Source organism: Xenopus laevis, chromosome 1S, assembly GCF_017654675.1.
Source record: "Xenopus laevis strain J_2021 chromosome 1S, Xenopus_laevis_v10.1, whole genome shotgun sequence".
Classification (NCBI taxonomy): domain Eukaryota; kingdom Metazoa; phylum Chordata; class Amphibia; order Anura; family Pipidae; genus Xenopus; species Xenopus laevis.
Genome location: NC_054372.1, coordinates 154,211,351 through 154,220,341, shown reverse-complemented (window position 1 = coordinate 154,220,341; position 8,991 = coordinate 154,211,351). Strand labels below are relative to the sequence as shown.

Sequence of the window (8,991 nt, the reverse complement as noted above, 5' to 3'; positions counted from 1 at the left end):
AGTTATGTAGGAACTCTGTTGTAAATAAGATTTCCCAGTAAAATTTGCTGTCTGTAGTGTTTCTTTCAGACTTCTGTTGAATCGCTCAATTTCTCCATTTGCTTGTGGGTAATACACTGAAAATTTCCTATGCACAATATTCCTCTTCAAACTGAGATAAGACAAACTGTGGTCCGTTGTCTGATATTAACTCCTTTGGATTACCTTCTCTGCTGAAGACTGTAGACAGAAATGTTATTACTGTAGCTGATGTTATATGACCCTTCTTGTGCAGTGTATCTATTGATCAATAACAGGTCAATACACAGTAACAGTCCAAGGTAAATAAACACAAGAGTTTATTAATCCTCTGAGGTAGGTCTACAATTCAACAATTTGGCTTTCCAGTGGTAATGGAAACAGCAGCTCAATTTGGCAGCCTTTGTACTGCTTATGTCTCCTTTTTTAAGTCCATCACCTTTTTCTTAAAAATTGATTGAAGTCTATAACAAAAGTATTTATATAGTTCCAAGCCAACTAGGTATAATAGAGTGTCATTGTTTGAGGCATTCCAGAAAGAGGCATGACAGTCAGGGTATGAGGTTGTTTTTATAACCTCCTGTAGAGCAGGTGTTCATGGCCACAGAGTGGCCCTGGGGTCTCCATGCTCGTTTAGGCTGTCCAGTCTGTTTGTTGCATATGATTTGCAATACAAATTTAACATTAACTTCACTATGATGGCACAAATACTGCAAAACAAGTTGTGTGACATACCTGTTTTCTGGTGTTTTACATCACTGACCTAAGGCTAAGGCTAAGTTCAAGGAAATGTGAAGTGATTATTATGGCACACTGAGAAATTTTACATTAAAGGTTTACTTTTCCTATAAGTGGATTTATCTTTTTAATCTATCAAATGAAAGGTTGTCCCATCACTGCCCCAAATATCCCAGTTGTCACTGCAGATGAGGTGACACACAAGCTCAGATCATCGTCTAAAAGGAGCTGCATAATTACACAGCTGGCCCTGTTTATTTTATTCCTGTCTGGTCTTGCCAGACTTCAGAGGTTGACATTGTGTTACTAACATGAAACATGGAGGATTTTTCTTGGTTGTGTAGGTCTGCTAGTGCCAGAGCTGATTCCCTGATTTCACTTGGTTTTCATCAGCCTTCTTTTCAGGTAACTTTTCTCACCTTATCTTTTATTGTTCATGTATCTGCTGATAGGCATCTTTCCCCTGCTGCTATGAGAGAGAGAGAGAGAGAGAGAGAGAGAGAGAGAGAGAGAGAGAGAGAGAGAGAGAGAGAGAGAGAGAGAGAGAGAGAGAGAGAGATGATATATAGATAGGCAGATAGATGAGAGATAGATAGATGATATATAGATATATATATAGAGAGAGAGAGAGAGAGAGAGAGAGAGAGAGAGAGAGAGAGAGAGAGAGAGAGAGGAGATATAGAATATTTGATGAAAGAAAGGTAACGCTATCAAGAAGCTTAGAAAGTCACATGATATGGAAATGGCTATTATTTACTAGATGAGCTGAAGGATCTCTTTAAGCTGAGTATAGTGGTGATTAGTGTATGGGAACATTTAGTGAGGTCACAAAAGGTTGGCATTCATTATCTGCCCATTTTGCCCAGCTTTACCTAGCACACTAAGTAAACAATTTGAGTAAACATTTGGATTATTTTGTGGGGTATCTGTTATTTCTAGTCAATTTCATTAGCAAATTATTAAGATTAAGTGAGAATATTGTGCTACTTATTCATTATACTGGATAATATATTATGATTATATTTAAGGCTTATTTTACATAATAATGTAAATGTAAAGATGCATTTCATTGAACTTTGCCATATATGAGCTTATATCAATTTTAATAATTTGGATGTGTTCATATTTCATGTCTAATATCTATAGTTATTTTGTCAGTTAAGATACAGTATATGGCCTTTTGTTCATAATGCTTAAAATTTGGTTATTTTTGTAAATGCTATCACTCTGCCTTAATTCTACCCATTAAACCAATAATATAGTTTTGCCACTGATTTATGCAGCTTAGTTACCATCAGGTACAAGGTACTGGTTTGCTATTACAGAGAAAAGGGAAATAATTTTAAATTTAGAATTAAAATTAACTCTGTGGGAGATAGTCTTTCCATAAATCAGAGCTATTGGAAGCTATCCCATACCAGAATCTAAAGCTATTAGGTAACAATAAAAGTAAACAATGACACTTGAAACACAAGTTGACTCATTTATGGGCACAAGTGCACTATTGAAAGTGCAATTTCAGATTCAAACTCCGTATTTTTTTAGCCACAATGCAGCATTTCACCAAATTATTTTAGAGTAATTGCGGCACAAGATGGCGGTTGTGCTTGGCACAGTTGCATCTGATGAGTCAAAACACATGCAAAAAATTTTTTTCGGTCTTCCAAATATTTCTTCACAACAGGAAAAAAAGTTGTTTCCTTATTTCAAGGAAAGGCAAACAGAATTTTTCTTGATGAAAACTTACCTCTATTTAAAGCTTGACAAGTAGACTTTATAAAACTACAAATGGAGCGCCATTTTAATGTTGCACCAGAAACTGGATGATTACTGGATGGATCTAGTGTTTTGTAATGTAATTAGGTTTTAGAAGAGATTACAAAATTGTGCTATGCTATACATTACAATGGATGCTGCAAAATCATTTTTCATCTTATCTTGCAATGTGTGCATACAAACTCAAGACCTGTCCATAAAGTGTCCAAACACAGAAGCTACTCACTTTTGATGCTGCCAATCTCCTCTTAATGCTGGCTACTCAATAGGGTTCCCTTGCTTCAGTGCATGCACCTGCCTGTTATGCATCAGAGTGGGCTTAAGGAGCAAATTCTAAGTTGCAAAGAATCATATATGGATGCAAGTATATTTCTGAATAGTGTCAATGTGCATATAATTTGATGTATTTTGTTCAGCACTTTGCACTTGTGTTTGTAAATTATCCCAACAACCTAGAATAATTTTGTGGAAATCATAGAAGTGATATTTGATGTAATATATTCTATTTTTAATGCATGCATTTGATCAGTGTTTTGCTTTCTGGTACTTGTAGCAGCCATCTAAATCATAACTGTATTATAGTATTAGGGGTTTGCTGAGAGTAAAACCTTTATTGCAAACTGCATGAAGTGCATTAACACATGTACTTAGAAATGAATTCTATGGGGCATTGCTGCTTGTGCTTTAGTGGTGTGCACTGTAGTTTGTTCTATGTGAAGCATTCTAGTCACTTAAAATGCTTCAGTGTTGTCAAAAGAAAGTGACCCACATTTATTCCTGGTGTTTTAATTGCTGCATAGAAGTAAACTTTACAATATCTAACCAATATGTTTGTTAATGTTCTGTCCATGTTTTCCCATGCATTTGAGACAATAATGTTAAGTAGATCAGTAGGGCGTAGGTAAAAGGCTTTCTTTTCTGTGTTCTCACTGTGGGTTCTTCAAACAGAGTTTAGGAGCCGCCTGCACTTCCTTGTCTTCACAATCAGAATCAATCACCCAATGCCATCAAACAAGTGATTATTTATTAAGTTGCATTACATGTTTCCGATCTAACTGATCCTTCCTCAGGTGAACACTGGCACCTGAGGAAGGATTAGATCCGAAACATGTACTGCAACTAAATAAATAATCACTTGTTTGATGGCAATAATCCACTATGTTGCATGTTTATAGACTAGAGCCTAATTATGATAAAAACAATATATTCATAACTGTAAAATGAATGGTCAACTAGACTCTAGAAGAAAAACAGAATAAGAGTAAGAGAATAACAGTGACTGCAGCCATTTTAGTAACTGTTTTCTCGGGGTACCCAAGGAGGTCTGGAAATCAGCTTTATGACCCTAAAACTGTTTTAAAACAAGTTATACCGACTCGTTGTAATTGCTATATTTTATTATAGCAACTGTCTGCGTTTTTCGTAGTGAGCCGTGTTAAAGAACATATGGACACGTACTGTATATGAGTTTTGACCTATAGGCTAGGTATCCCTAAAATTAAGAAAACGCTATTACAATTAAAATTCCATGGCTTATATTTCAGATTCTCAAGGTCAACTTATGTCAGAAGTTCTCAGACAAGGTTGTCACTAGAGCCAGTCTTTCATTAACTTCATCTTTTGTTCATGCTTCCCAAATGTCCTCTCTCTCTCTCTCCCTCTGCGGGTTTTCTATACATTCCCCATCAGATACTTATCTTGCTTCAGTAAATTCTTACCCACTACTTGTTTGTGCTGACTTTTACCCTATATTCTGTCTGCCAGGACAATTACATGTCAGAAAGCAGGTTTATTTTAATAAAATTCAGCTCATCTTGTGACCCTTACAGTCTCTTCAGTTTAGTGATCACTTCATTTAGGCTCATAACCTGCTCACCTCTTAGACAAACACAGGTCAGAAGACAATGTCAAAGGTCACATGCTCAAAACAGAACCTCTCTATGGTATTCTCTGACTTGTTGTACCTGCTGCTTCTTACATTGTTAATTGCATTTACATGACCTCCTGCCCTACTTTACTGTCACCCACTGTTTGCGACCAGTAGCTCCTTGACTCTCTCCTGCTATTCCTTTGTTTTGTTATACTTGGCTTACAGGAGCAGAAAAACATGCTTAAGTTATTCTTTACACCCGATGAACAGTTACTGGGAAACTAGTCCATGCATGTCTGAAACCAGAAGCCCCTCTGAATATATAAGAAATGTGAGAAGCATTACAATATGCCCAAATAGTTTTGGAAGGATGGATCAGTAATTATCAGTTTATTCATAACAGATTCCTAGACTTGTTCTTAAGTTCTGGAGAATTTGTGTTTTTTGCCTCTATTCAACAACCACTACATTTTAGAACCGAATAAAACACAAAGCATCAGACACTGAAACAGTTAAACTGTGTGAGATCCTTTCCTCTATAATTTGTGTTGATTGATTAAGAAGAGGCACAAGCATTCTGTTAATTACGGCTTCTGAACTTGAGTATCAATTTGTGGCATGATTTAATAGTGCAGCACAGTTTGGAATTAATTTAACTATTACTTAATGGTGGTGTAAATATCATATGAATTGTGTTAATTTACACGGCAGTGTAATCTTAGTGATGAACTTCCCATCTGCCTAAATTATGATGTCTAATAAACCATGGGAGTTGTTTGTGGGTTTCCTAATACACATTTGTGCTAATCTGCCGGCTAATTCATTTCACTGTAGCTGCCCCATTATATACATACACACAACCTTTACTTTATTTACTGTATATAGACATAGCACTAGAGTTTAAATTAGCTTCTGCAGTCATAGACCTTCCCATGTCAGTGAGGTGTCGCCATACTAATGAAACCCAGGGGGGCTATATAGGAAATAGAAATACCATCACATTTAGATAAAGAGTTACAGTACACTTAACAAGGAACTAATGTTTGTTCAGTTTTTTACGATATTCATAAAACCAATTTACTTTTTATTATTGTAATAAAACAATTAATGCTTTACTCCCCGCTCCTCTTACATGCTTTGGCTGCGACAGATTTCTTTCAAAGCATTGTGCACTGTCTGTCTCCAATGCAGCTCCAAGCAGCTGCATGCCAGAATGGCTCAGCACTTCTGTTGGGCACGGTGTTAGCAAGCATTAATATCTTGGGAACGAAATAGGATTTTTTTATTGATTATAATTACAAAAAGTCTTAGAATTGCTTCATTAAAATAAAATCTCAAATTCAGAATTTCTTCATTCTTGTTAAAGGGCATGTAAAGTCTAAAATAGAATAAGGCTAGAAATGCTGTATTTTGTATACTAAATATAAACATGAACTTACTGCACCACAAGCCTAATCAAACAAATAATTTATGCTTTCAAAGTTGGCTACAGGGGGGTCACCATCTTATAACTTTGTTAAACATCTTTGCAAGACTAAGACTAAGTGCACATGCTCAGTGTGGTCTGGGCTGCTTAGGGATTGTCATAAACAAAGCTGCTTGAGTTCTGCATGGCTGGTAAGTAAGGCGGGGTCTCCCCCTGCTGTTCATAAGTATGATTGTTTCCCTGCTCAGCAGTTAGGGACCGTCTGACAATTCCTATACACAGCAGTAAATCAAGGGAGAATTTTACTGCATACAGTCAGGTTTCTTATAAAAATGCACACTTCTGTCATCGCTGTGTAGCGCTGTTCAAAGCATTATCGGAGTCTGGCAGTTTAGTATCAAATAAATGGCTTTATTGAGCGCTTTAAAATAGCTGAGGAGGGGGATTCACATCTAACGTGTTTCGTGTCAGTAAACCTGACACTTCATCTGATGAAGTGTCAGGTTTACTGACACGAAACGCGTTAGATGTGAATCCCCCTCCTCAGCTATTTTAAAGCGCTCAATAAAGCCATTTATTTGATACTAAACTGCCAGACTCCGATAATGCTTTGAACAGCGCTACACAGCGATGACAGAAGTGTGCGAGTAGAAGCCGGCTGGAAGGAGCCGATTTATCGCAAGAGCAGCAGTTCAGCAGGAGCTGGCGTGCAAGGGTAGAGCTCCGCCATTAGCCACATCGTATTTCTTCGTTCTTATAAAAATGGTACACATTTTTTAATTAAACTATATTGGAGATAGGTTTCTTTTTCATTAAAGAAAGTAAAAATGGGATTTTATTTTTTTTGGCTTTACATGCCTTTTAAGGATACAATTATAGCAATTAGCTGCAGTTGATTTTTTTGGATGCTAGGGTCAGTGACCCTTACAATCAGACAGCATTTTTTAAGCTGGAAATAAAACTTGGGAAGAATAATTTATAGGGACAAACATTAGTAAGGGGTTTTCCCCATGTCCTACTATCCATATCTAATGTACTGTATGTACTAGAGTGGAAAAAAGTGGAAAGTGGAAAATAGTTTTTTGTATTTTATTCATTGAATACTGGAAGGAAGGTACCTGTTATTTCCACTTGCCCCCCACCATTTTCAAAGTATACCAGAATGAGGATAGGGCTCACTTATGACACAGTTATTAAATATATTAAGGCCTTCTTTAAAGATACTCTTTAAAGCTGTTTTGCAGGAATGATGGAAGGAATTTGGGGGGAAATTACTCCATGCCCTGTTGGCATGGATTGATAGTTACAGTAGTGTCCATGCTTTAATGTTAAGAGGCTCCTCATCTCTCTCAACAGAGCAACAAAGACCATTTTGATGGTCCACTGATGCCATGGGGCAAATTTTCTAAAGGGCAAAGTGGCTTGACGTCATTTTGCCACTTCACCGATTTACTAACAGGTGCTGGCGTAAATTTGCTAGCGAAGTAGACCTACTCAATCGCTACTTCGCACCCTTACGCCAGTCGAAGTTGCCTACCCTTACGCCAGTCAAAGTTTTTTTGGGTATACCCTCCTTTGCCCCTACATTTCCTAACATATGGCACCTAAACTATACAGTGGGCACATGTATAGGGCAAAATAACAACTCTATTTTCTTTTATGAAAGTTTCCCAGGCTTGTGTAGTGTAATGTATTTTCTGCTACATATACGTCCATTGTACTTTAACTTGGTGTCGTAACATCACTAGCGCAACTTCACAATCAGTTCTTGTGCACAACTTCGGATCTTCGGGAATTTGTGCAACCCTGGCGAATGTGTGGCTAAGTTCGGCAAAGCCAACACTAGCTTAACTTCGGAGGTAAGTAAATTTCCCCCATGTGAGTGGCAAAAGGTAATTGTCATTACAGGGGCAGCTTAAGTTAGCCAACGAGGGATGTTATATTATATACAATACTGAAATTTTTCATTTGCCCCATAACATTGACTTATGCATATTAACATAGACTGTTGTATAATAACATAGACTTATGCATAATGTATGTCATAATAAATTGTATCAATGTATAGAAGTACTGATTGTGATAATGTTTGCAAGATATACACACATTTGCTATACATGCTCCAGCATGGCATTCCATCAAACATCTCTGTCTGGAATGTTCTATATATCCTGAATGATAATTTACTAAAGTTTAACATTTACTTTAAATGCAATAACAACTATGTTGGGGCATGCTGGGTTCTGCCATTCTTTATTTAAAAAAAAGATATTTAAATGTTTAAAAATTTTGTCTATGGATGGTTGCAAGCAATAAGTGATTTTTATTCTGCCTTTAACAACAAAATCTTGATAATTTGTTATGCTGTCTAGCAAGGTATGTGGGCTTATTGGAAACAGAGTTTTAGTTTTTTTCTGATTTAATATAATATAATTAGGTAAGTTAAGTATAATTCCTCTAAAGGTTGTCAGGTAGCTGTTTTTTTTTGTTTTGTTTTTTTACAAGAAACATTGGTTAGTATTCCTATATTCAGCCTTGATGTTGTTTGCATTTATTCAGTTACTTGAGTTGAGTGGTTACTTGAGAGGAGTAAGATATAAATTGCACAGAAATGTTATTTTCTTTATTTTCTTAGACTTAGAGGCCCTTTAATCAAAGGTCGAATTTCGAATTCATGTGAATTTTTTTAATTGGAATATACTCACAATCCCATCAAAAGAAAGCACACGCTTTCTTTTGCCTGCCGCCCCCTCAGCAGGGACGCCGCTGCGTGTCATGTCCTCCTCCTCTTCTATGACGGTTCCTTAGTGCATGCGCGACGCACATCTCCTGTATTTATAGGCGCATTGGAGCTGGTGTAATGACGCCAGCGTGCAATGGTGCCAAATTCAAAACTATTTAAAGGGGACTTGGCGTCCTATTCATTGCCTGTTATAGGATTGTGTTCCTGGTGCTTCTGAGCTGTTAGATATCTGTAATTCTGATTCTGATTCCTGTTGTGACCCTTGCCTGGCTTTTTGACGATTCTGACTTCTGTATCCTGACCCCTGCCTGATATCCGACTTCGCTTATTCTATATCCCTGCTGATTGATCTTCTGGTTTGACCCTTGCCTGCCTGACTCCGTTTTGTACTCTGCCTGCCCCGACCCGGCCTGATCTGAT

General features: G+C 37.1%; 1 long non-coding RNA gene across 1 annotated transcript in view; it reads left to right on the top strand.

Annotated features, from left to right (window-relative positions):
- The first annotated feature begins 993 nt into the window (after positions 1-993).
- Positions 994-8,991, top strand: part of LOC121399500 — a 75,330-nt gene continuing 67,332 nt past the window's right edge. Inside the window, exon 1 of the long non-coding RNA XR_005965085.1 lies at positions 994-1,161. This is a non-coding gene — a long non-coding RNA (uncharacterized LOC121399500). The remainder of the gene's footprint in view (positions 1,162-8,991) is intronic.